This window comes from Anopheles nili (assembly GCF_943737925.1).
Source record: "Anopheles nili chromosome X unlocalized genomic scaffold, idAnoNiliSN_F5_01 X_unloc_1, whole genome shotgun sequence".
Classification (NCBI taxonomy): Eukaryota; Metazoa; Arthropoda; class Insecta; order Diptera; family Culicidae; genus Anopheles; species Anopheles nili.
Window position 1 is genome coordinate 378,364 of NW_026525467.1, and position 8,674 is coordinate 387,037.

Sequence of the window (8,674 nt, forward strand, 5' to 3'; positions counted from 1 at the left end):
TGACCCCATGTGTTAACTTATAGCAGCTTCGCGATCTGGTTTTGGATTGGGAACGGTGTTGCCATATCCATCAAAAGTCCTTCTGACGATATAAATGTGATTTTCATCATTAGCAAATGTTTGAGAAATGGCTCACGGATCTAGTTTCTGATGTAAAAAACACCAAACTGTTTAAGTTTGTTTGTGTGCGTCGACTTCATAAAATTTCTTACTGAATTTATCGATCATTACAGTTAATTGATCTGATGGTGAAATGATATGAAATTTGAATTCTGCTGTCTTGAACATTTCAATTAAGATTGAATGAAAATGTTCTACGTTGCTAGTTACAATAGATTTCCATGCAGGCTGGATTTTAAATCCATGACCATTGAACAATCCGATCAAATCGATTGATCTACATGTTGGTTTTAAATATCATACTTTTGTTTGTGGGCTTCTAAATGATCTAATGATTTAAGTAATAAAAGCCTCGCTATCTGGTTTTAGGAACGATGTTGCAATATCCATTAAAAGTCCTTGTGACGATATAAATGTGATGTTTTTCCTTAGTAAGTGTTTCAGAAATGGTTTTACCTTTTACTTTTCATTGTGGGCTTCTAAATGACCCCATGTAATGAATTATACCAGCTTCACTATCTGCTTTTGAATTGGGAACGTTGTTGCCATATCCATCAATAGACCTTATGACAATATAAATGTGATTTTTATCATTAGCAAATGTTTGAGAAATGGTTCACGGATTTAGTTTCTGATGAAAATAACACCAAACTGTTTAAGTTTGTTTGTGTGCGTCGATTTCATAAAATGTCTTACTGAATTTATCGATCATTACAGTTAATTGATCTGATGGTGAAATGATATGAAATTTAAATTCTGCTGTCTTGAACATTTCAATTAAGATTGAATGAAAATTTTCTACGTTGCTAGTTGCATTAGATTTCCATGCAGGCTGGATTTTAAATCCATGACCATTGAACAATCCGATCAAATCGATTGATCTACATGTTGGTTTTAAATATAATACTTTTGTTTGTGGGCTTCTAAATGATCTAATGATATAAGTAATAAAAGCCTCGCTATCTGGTTTTGAATTAGGAACGATGTTGCAATATCCATTAAAAGTCCTTGTGACGATATAAATGTGATTTTTATCCTTAGTAAGTGTTTCAGAAATGGTTTTTACCTTTTACTTTTGTTTGTGGGCTTCTAAATGACCCTATGTATTAACTTACAGCAGCTTCGCTATCTGGTTTTGGATTGGGAACGGTGTTGCCATATCCATCAAAAGTCCTTCTGACGATATAAATGTGATTTTCATCATTAGCAAATGTTTGAGAAATGGTTCACGGATCTAGTTTCTGATGAAAATAACACCAAACTGTTTAAGTTTGTTTGTGTGCGTCGATTTCATAAAATGTCTAACTAAATTTATCGATCATTACAGTGAATTGATCTGATGGTGAAATGATATTGCATTTGAATTATGCTGTCTTGAACATTTCAATTAAGATTGAATGAAAATGTTCTACGTTGCTAGTTGCATTAGATTTCCATGCAGGCTGGATTTTAAATCCATGACCATTGAACAATCCGATCAAATCGATTGTTCTACATGTTGGTTTTAAATATAATACTTTTGTTTGTGGGCTTCTAAATGATCTAATGATTTAAGTAATAAAAGCCTCGCTATCTGGTTTTGAATTAGGAACGATGTTGCAATATCCATTAAAAGTCCTTGTGACGATATAAATGTGATTTTTATCCTTAGTAAGTGTTTCAGAAATGGTTTTTACCTTTTACTTTTGTTTGTGGGCTTCTAAATAACCCCATGTATTAACTTATAGCAGCTTCGCTATCTGGTTTTGGATTGGGAACGGTGTTGCCATATCCATCAAAAGTCCTTCTGACGATATAAATGTGATTTTCATCATTAGCAAATGTTTGAGAAATGGTTCACGGATTTAGTTTCTGATGAAAATAACACCAAACTGTTTAAGTTTGTTTGTGTGCGTCGATTTCATAAAATGTCTAACAAAATTCAGCGATCATTACAGTTAATTGATGTGATGGTGAAATGAGATTGCATTTGAATTATGTTGTCTTGAACATTTCAATTAAGATTGAATGAAAATGTTCTACGTTGCTAGTTGCATTTGATTTCCATGCAGACTGGATTTTAAATCCAAGACCATTCAACAATCCGATCAAATCGATTGTTCTACATGTTGGTTTTAAATATAATACTTTTGTTTGTGGGCTTCTAAATGATCTAATGCTTCAAGTAATAAAAGCCTCGCTATCTGGTTTTGAATTAGAAACGATGTTGCAATATCCATTAAAAGTCCTTGTGACGATATAAATGTGATTTTTATCCTTAGTAAGTGTTTCAGAAATGGTTTTTACCTTTTACTTTTGTTTGTGGGCTTCTAAATGACCCTATGTATTAACTTATAGCAGCTTTGCTATCTGGTTTTGGATTGGGAACGGTGTTGCCATATCCATCAAAAGTCCTTCTGACGATATAAATGTGATTTTCATCATTAGCAAATGTTTGAGAAATGGTTCACGGATTTAGTTTCTGATGTAAATAACACCAAACTGTTTAAGTTTGTTTGTGTGCGTCGACTTCATAAAATTTCTTATTGAATTTATCGATCATTACAGTTCATTGATCTGATGGTGAAATGATATGGCATTTGAGTTATGCTGTCTTGAACATTTCAATTAAGATTGAATGAAAATGTTCTACGTTGCTAGTTACATTAGATTTCCATGCAGGCTGGATTTTAAATCCATGACCATTGAACAATCCGATCAAATCGATTGATCTACATGTTGGTTTTAAATATCATACTTTTGTTTGTGGGCTTCTAAATGATCTAATGATTTAAGTAATAAAAGCCTCGCTATCTGGTTTTGAATTAGAAACGATGTTGCAATATCCATTAAAAGTCCTTGTGACGATATAAATGTGATGATTTTCCGTAGTAAGTGTTTCAGAAATGGTTTTACCTTTTACTTTTCATTGAGGGCTTCTAAATGACCCCATGTATTGAATTATACCAGCTTCACTATCTGCTTTTGGATTGGGAACGTTGGTGCCATATCCATAAATAGACCTTATGACAATATAAATGTGATTTTCATCATTAGCAAATGTTTGAGAAATGGTTCACGGATTTAGTTTCTGATGAAAATAACACCAAACTGTTTAAGTTTGTTTGTGTGCGTCGATTTCATAAAATGTCTAACAAAATTCAGCGATCATTACAGTTAATTGATGTGATGGTGAAATGAGATTGCATTTGAATTATGCTGTCTTGAACATTTCAATTAAGATTGAATGAAAATGTTCTACGTTGCTAGTTGCATTTGATTTCCATGCAGACTGGATTTTAAATCCAAGACCATTCAACAATCCGATCAAATCGATTGTTCTACATGTTGGTTTTAAATATAATACTTTTGTTTGTGGGCTTCTTAAAGATCTAATGATTTAAGTAATAAAAGCCTCGCTATCTGGTTTTAGGAACGATGTTGCAATATCCATTAAAAGTCATTGTGACGATATAAATGTGATTTTTATCCTTAGTAAGTGTTTCAGAAATGGTTTTTACCTTTGACTTTTGTTTGTGGGCTTCTCAATGACCCTATGTGTTAACTTATAGCAGCTTCGCGATCTGGTTTTGGATTGGGAACGGTGTTGCCATATCCATCAAAAGTCCTTCTGACGATATAAATGTGATTTTCATCATTAGCAAATGTTTGAGAAATGGTTCACGGATTTAGTTTCTGATGTAAATAATACCAAACTGTTTAAGTTTGTTTGTGTGCGTCGACTTCATAAAATTTCTTATTGAATTTATCGATCATTACAGTTCATTGATCTGATGGTGAAATGATATGGCATTTGAGTTATGCTGTCTTGAACATTTCAATTAAGATTGAATGAAAATGTTCTACGTTGCTAGTTACATTAGATTTCCATGCAGGCTGGATTTTAAATCCATGACCATTGAACAATCCGATCAAATCGATTGATCTACATGTTGGTTTTAAATATCATACTTTTGTTTGTGGGCTTCTAAATGATCTAATGATTTAAGTAATAAAAGCCTCGCTATCTGGTTTTGAATTAGAAACGATGTTGCAATATCCATTAAAAGTCCTTGTGACGATATAAATGTGATGTTTTTCCGTAGTAAGTGTTTCAGAAATGGATTTACCTTTTACTTTTCATTGAGGGCTTCTAAATGGCCCCATGTATTGAATTATACCAGCTTCACTATCTGCTTTTGGATTGGGAACGTTGGTGCCATATCCATAAATAGACCTTATGACAATATAAATGTGATTTTCATCATTAGCAAATGTTTGAGAAATGGTTCACGGATTTAGTTTCTGATGAAAATAACACCAAACTGTTTAAGTTTGTTTGTGTGCGTCGATTTCATAAAATGTCTAACAAAATTCAGCGATCATTACAGTTAATTGATGTGATGGTGAAATGAGATTGCATTTGAATTATGTTGTCTTGAACATTTCAATTAAGATTGAATGAAAATGTTCTACGTTGCTAGTTGCATTTGATTTCCATGCAGACTGGATTTTAAATCCAAGACCGTTCAACAATCCGATCAAATCGATTCTTCTACATGTTGGTTTTAAATATAATACTTTTGTTTGTGGGCTTCTTAAAGATCTAATGATTTAAGTAATAAAAGCCTCGCTATCTGGTTTTAGGAACGATGTTGCAATATCCATTAAAAGTCATTGTGACGATATAAATGTGATTTTTTTCCTTAGTAAGTGTTTCAGAAATGGTTTTTACCTTTTACTTTTGTTTGTGGGCTTCTCAATGACCCCATGTGTTAACTTATAGCAGCTTCGCGATCTGGTTTTGGATTGGGAACGGTGTTGCCATATCCATCAAAAGTCCTTCTGACGATATAAATGTGATTTTCATCATTAGCAAATGTTTGAGAAATGGTTCACGGATCTAGTTTCTGATGTAAATAACACCAAACTGTTTAAGTTTGTTTGTGTGCGTCGACTTCATAAAATTTCTTACTGAATTTATCGATCATTACAGTTAATTGATCTGATGGTGAAATGATATGAAATTTGAATTCTGCTGTCTTGAACATTTCAATTAAGATTGAATGAAAATGTTCTACGTTGCTAGTTACATTAGATTTCCATGCAGGCTGGATTTAAAATCCATGACCATTGAACAATCCGATCAAATCGATTGATCTACATGTTGGTTTTAAATATCATACTTTTGTTTGTGGGCTTCTAAATGATCTAATGATTTAAGTAATAAAAGCCTCGCTATCTGGTTTTAGGAACGATGTTGCAATATCCATTAAAAGTCCTTGTGACGATATAAATGTGATGTTTTTCCTTAGTAAGTGTTTCAGAAATGGTTTTACCTTTTACTTTTCATTGTGGGCTTCTAAATGACCCCCTGTATTGAATTATACCAGCTTCACTATCTGCTTTTGGATTGCGAACGTTGGTGCCATATCCATCAATAGACCTTATGACAATATAAATGTGATTTTTATCAGTAGCAAATGTTTGAGAAATGGTTCACGGATTTAGTTTCTGATGAAAATAATACCAAACTGTTTAAGTTTGTTTGTGTGCGTCGATTTCATAAAATGTCTAACTAAATTTATCGATCATTACAGTGAATTGACCTGATGGTGAAATGATATTGCATTTGAATTATGCTGTCTTGAACATTTCAATTAAGATTGAATGAAAATGTTCTACGTTGCTAGTTGCATTAGATTTCCATGCAGGCTGGATTTTAAATCCATGACCATTGAACAATCCGATCAAATCGATTGATCTACATGTTGGTTTTAAATATCATACTTTTGTTTGTGGGCTTCTAAATGATCTAATGATTTAAGTAATAAAAGCCTCGCTATCTGGTTTTAGGAACGATGTTGCAATATCCATTAAAAGTCCTTGTGACGATATAAATGTGATGTTTTTCCTTAGTAAGTGTTTCAGAAATGGTTTTACCTTTTACTTTTCATTGTGGGCTTCTAAATGACCCCCTGTATTGAATTATACCAGCTTCACTATCTGCTTTTGGATTGCGAACGTTGGTGCCATATCCATCAATAGACCTTATGACAATATAAATGTGATTTTTATCAGTAGCAAATGTTTGAGAAATGGTTCACGGATTTAGTTTCTGATGAAAATAACACCAAACTGTTTAAGTTTGTTTGTGTGCGTCGACTTCATAAAATTTCTTATTGAATTTATCGATCATTACAGTTCATTGATCTGATGGTGAAATGATATGGCATTTGAGTTATGCTGTCTTGAACATTTCAATTAAGATTGAATGAAAATGTTCTACGTTGCTAGTTACATTAGATTTCCATGCAGGCTGGATTTTAAATCCATGACCATTGAACAATCCGATCAAATCGATTGATCTACATGTTGGTTTTAAATATCATACTTTTGTTTGTGGGCTTCTAAATGATCTAATGATTTAAGTAATAAAAGCCTCGCTATCTGGTTTTGAATTAGAAACGATGTTGCAATATCCATTAAAAGTCCTTGTGACGATATAAATGTGATGATTTTCCGTAGTAAGTGTTTCAGAAATGGTTTTACCTTTTACTTTTCATTGAGGGCTTCTAAATGACCCCATGTATTGAATTATACCAGCTTCACTATCTGCTTTTGGATTGGGAACGTTGGTGCCATATCCATAAATAGACCTTATGACAATATAAATGTGATTTTCATCATTAGCAAATGTTTGAGAAATGGTTCACGGATTTAGTTTCTGATGAAAATAACACCAAACTGTTTAAGTTTGTTTGTGTGCGTCGATTTCATAAAATGTCTAACAAAATTCAGCGATCATTACAGTTAATTGATGTGATGGTGAAATGAGATTGCATTTGAATTATGCTGTCTTGAACATTTCAATTAAGATTGAATGAAAATGTTCTACGTTGCTAGTTGCATTTGATTTCCATGCAGACTGGATTTTAAATCCAAGACCATTCAACAATCCGATCAAATCGATTGTTCTACATGTTGGTTTTAAATATAATACTTTTGTTTGTGGGCTTCTTAAAGATCTAATGATTTAAGTAATAAAAGCCTCGCTATCTGGTTTTAGGAACGATGTTGCAATATCCATTAAAAGTCATTGTGACGATATAAATGTGATTTTTATCCTTAGTAAGTGTTTCAGAAATGGTTTTTACCTTTGACTTTTGTTTGTGGGCTTCTCAATGACCCTATGTGTTAACTTATAGCAGCTTCGCGATCTGGTTTTGGATTGGGAACGGTGTTGCCATATCCATCAAAAGTCCTTCTGACGATATAAATGTGATTTTCATCATTAGCAAATGTTTGAGAAATGGTTCACGGATTTAGTTTCTGATGTAAATAATACCAAACTGTTTAAGTTTGTTTGTGTGCGTCGACTTCATAAAATTTCTTATTGAATTTATCGATCATTACAGTTCATTGATCTGATGGTGAAATGATATGGCATTTGAGTTATGCTGTCTTGAACATTTCAATTAAGATTGAATGAAAATGTTCTACGTTGCTAGTTACATTAGATTTCCATGCAGGCTGGATTTTAAATCCATGACCATTGAACAATCCGATCAAATCGATTGATCTACATGTTGGTTTTAAATATCATACTTTTGTTTGTGGGCTTCTAAATGATCTAATGATTTAAGTAATAAAAGCCTCGCTATCTGGTTTTGAATTAGAAACGATGTTGCAATATCCATTAAAAGTCCTTGTGACGATATAAATGTGATGTTTTTCCGTAGTAAGTGTTTCAGAAATGGATTTACCTTTTACTTTTCATTGAGGGCTTCTAAATGGCCCCATGTATTGAATTATACCAGCTTCACTATCTGCTTTTGGATTGGGAACGTTGGTGCCATATCCATAAATAGACCTTATGACAATATAAATGTGATTTTCATCATTAGCAAATGTTTGAGAAATGGTTCACGGATTTAGTTTCTGATGAAAATAACACCAAACTGTTTAAGTTTGTTTGTGTGCGTCGATTTCATAAAATGTCTAACAAAATTCAGCGATCATTACAGTTAATTGATGTGATGGTGAAATGAGATTGCATTTGAATTATGTTGTCTTGAACATTTCAATTAAGATTGAATGAAAATGTTCTACGTTGCTAGTTGCATTTGATTTCCATGCAGACTGGATTTTAAATCCAAGACCGTTCAACAATCCGATCAAATCGATTCTTCTACATGTTGGTTTTAAATATAATACTTTTGTTTGTGGGCTTCTTAAAGATCTAATGATTTAAGTAATAAAAGCCTCGCTATCTGGTTTTAGGAACGATGTTGCAATATCCATTAAAAGTCATTGTGACGATATAAATGTGATTTTTTTCCTTAGTAAGTGTTTCAGAAATGGTTTTTACCTTTTACTTTTGTTTGTGGGCTTCTCAATGACCCCATGTGTTAACTTATAGCAGCTTCGCGATCTGGTTTTGGATTGGGAACGGTGTTGCCATATCCATCAAAAGTCCTTCTGACGATATAAATGTGATTTTCATCATTAGCAAATGTTTGAGAAATGGTTCACGGATCTAGTTTCTGATGTAAATAACACCAAACTGTTTAAG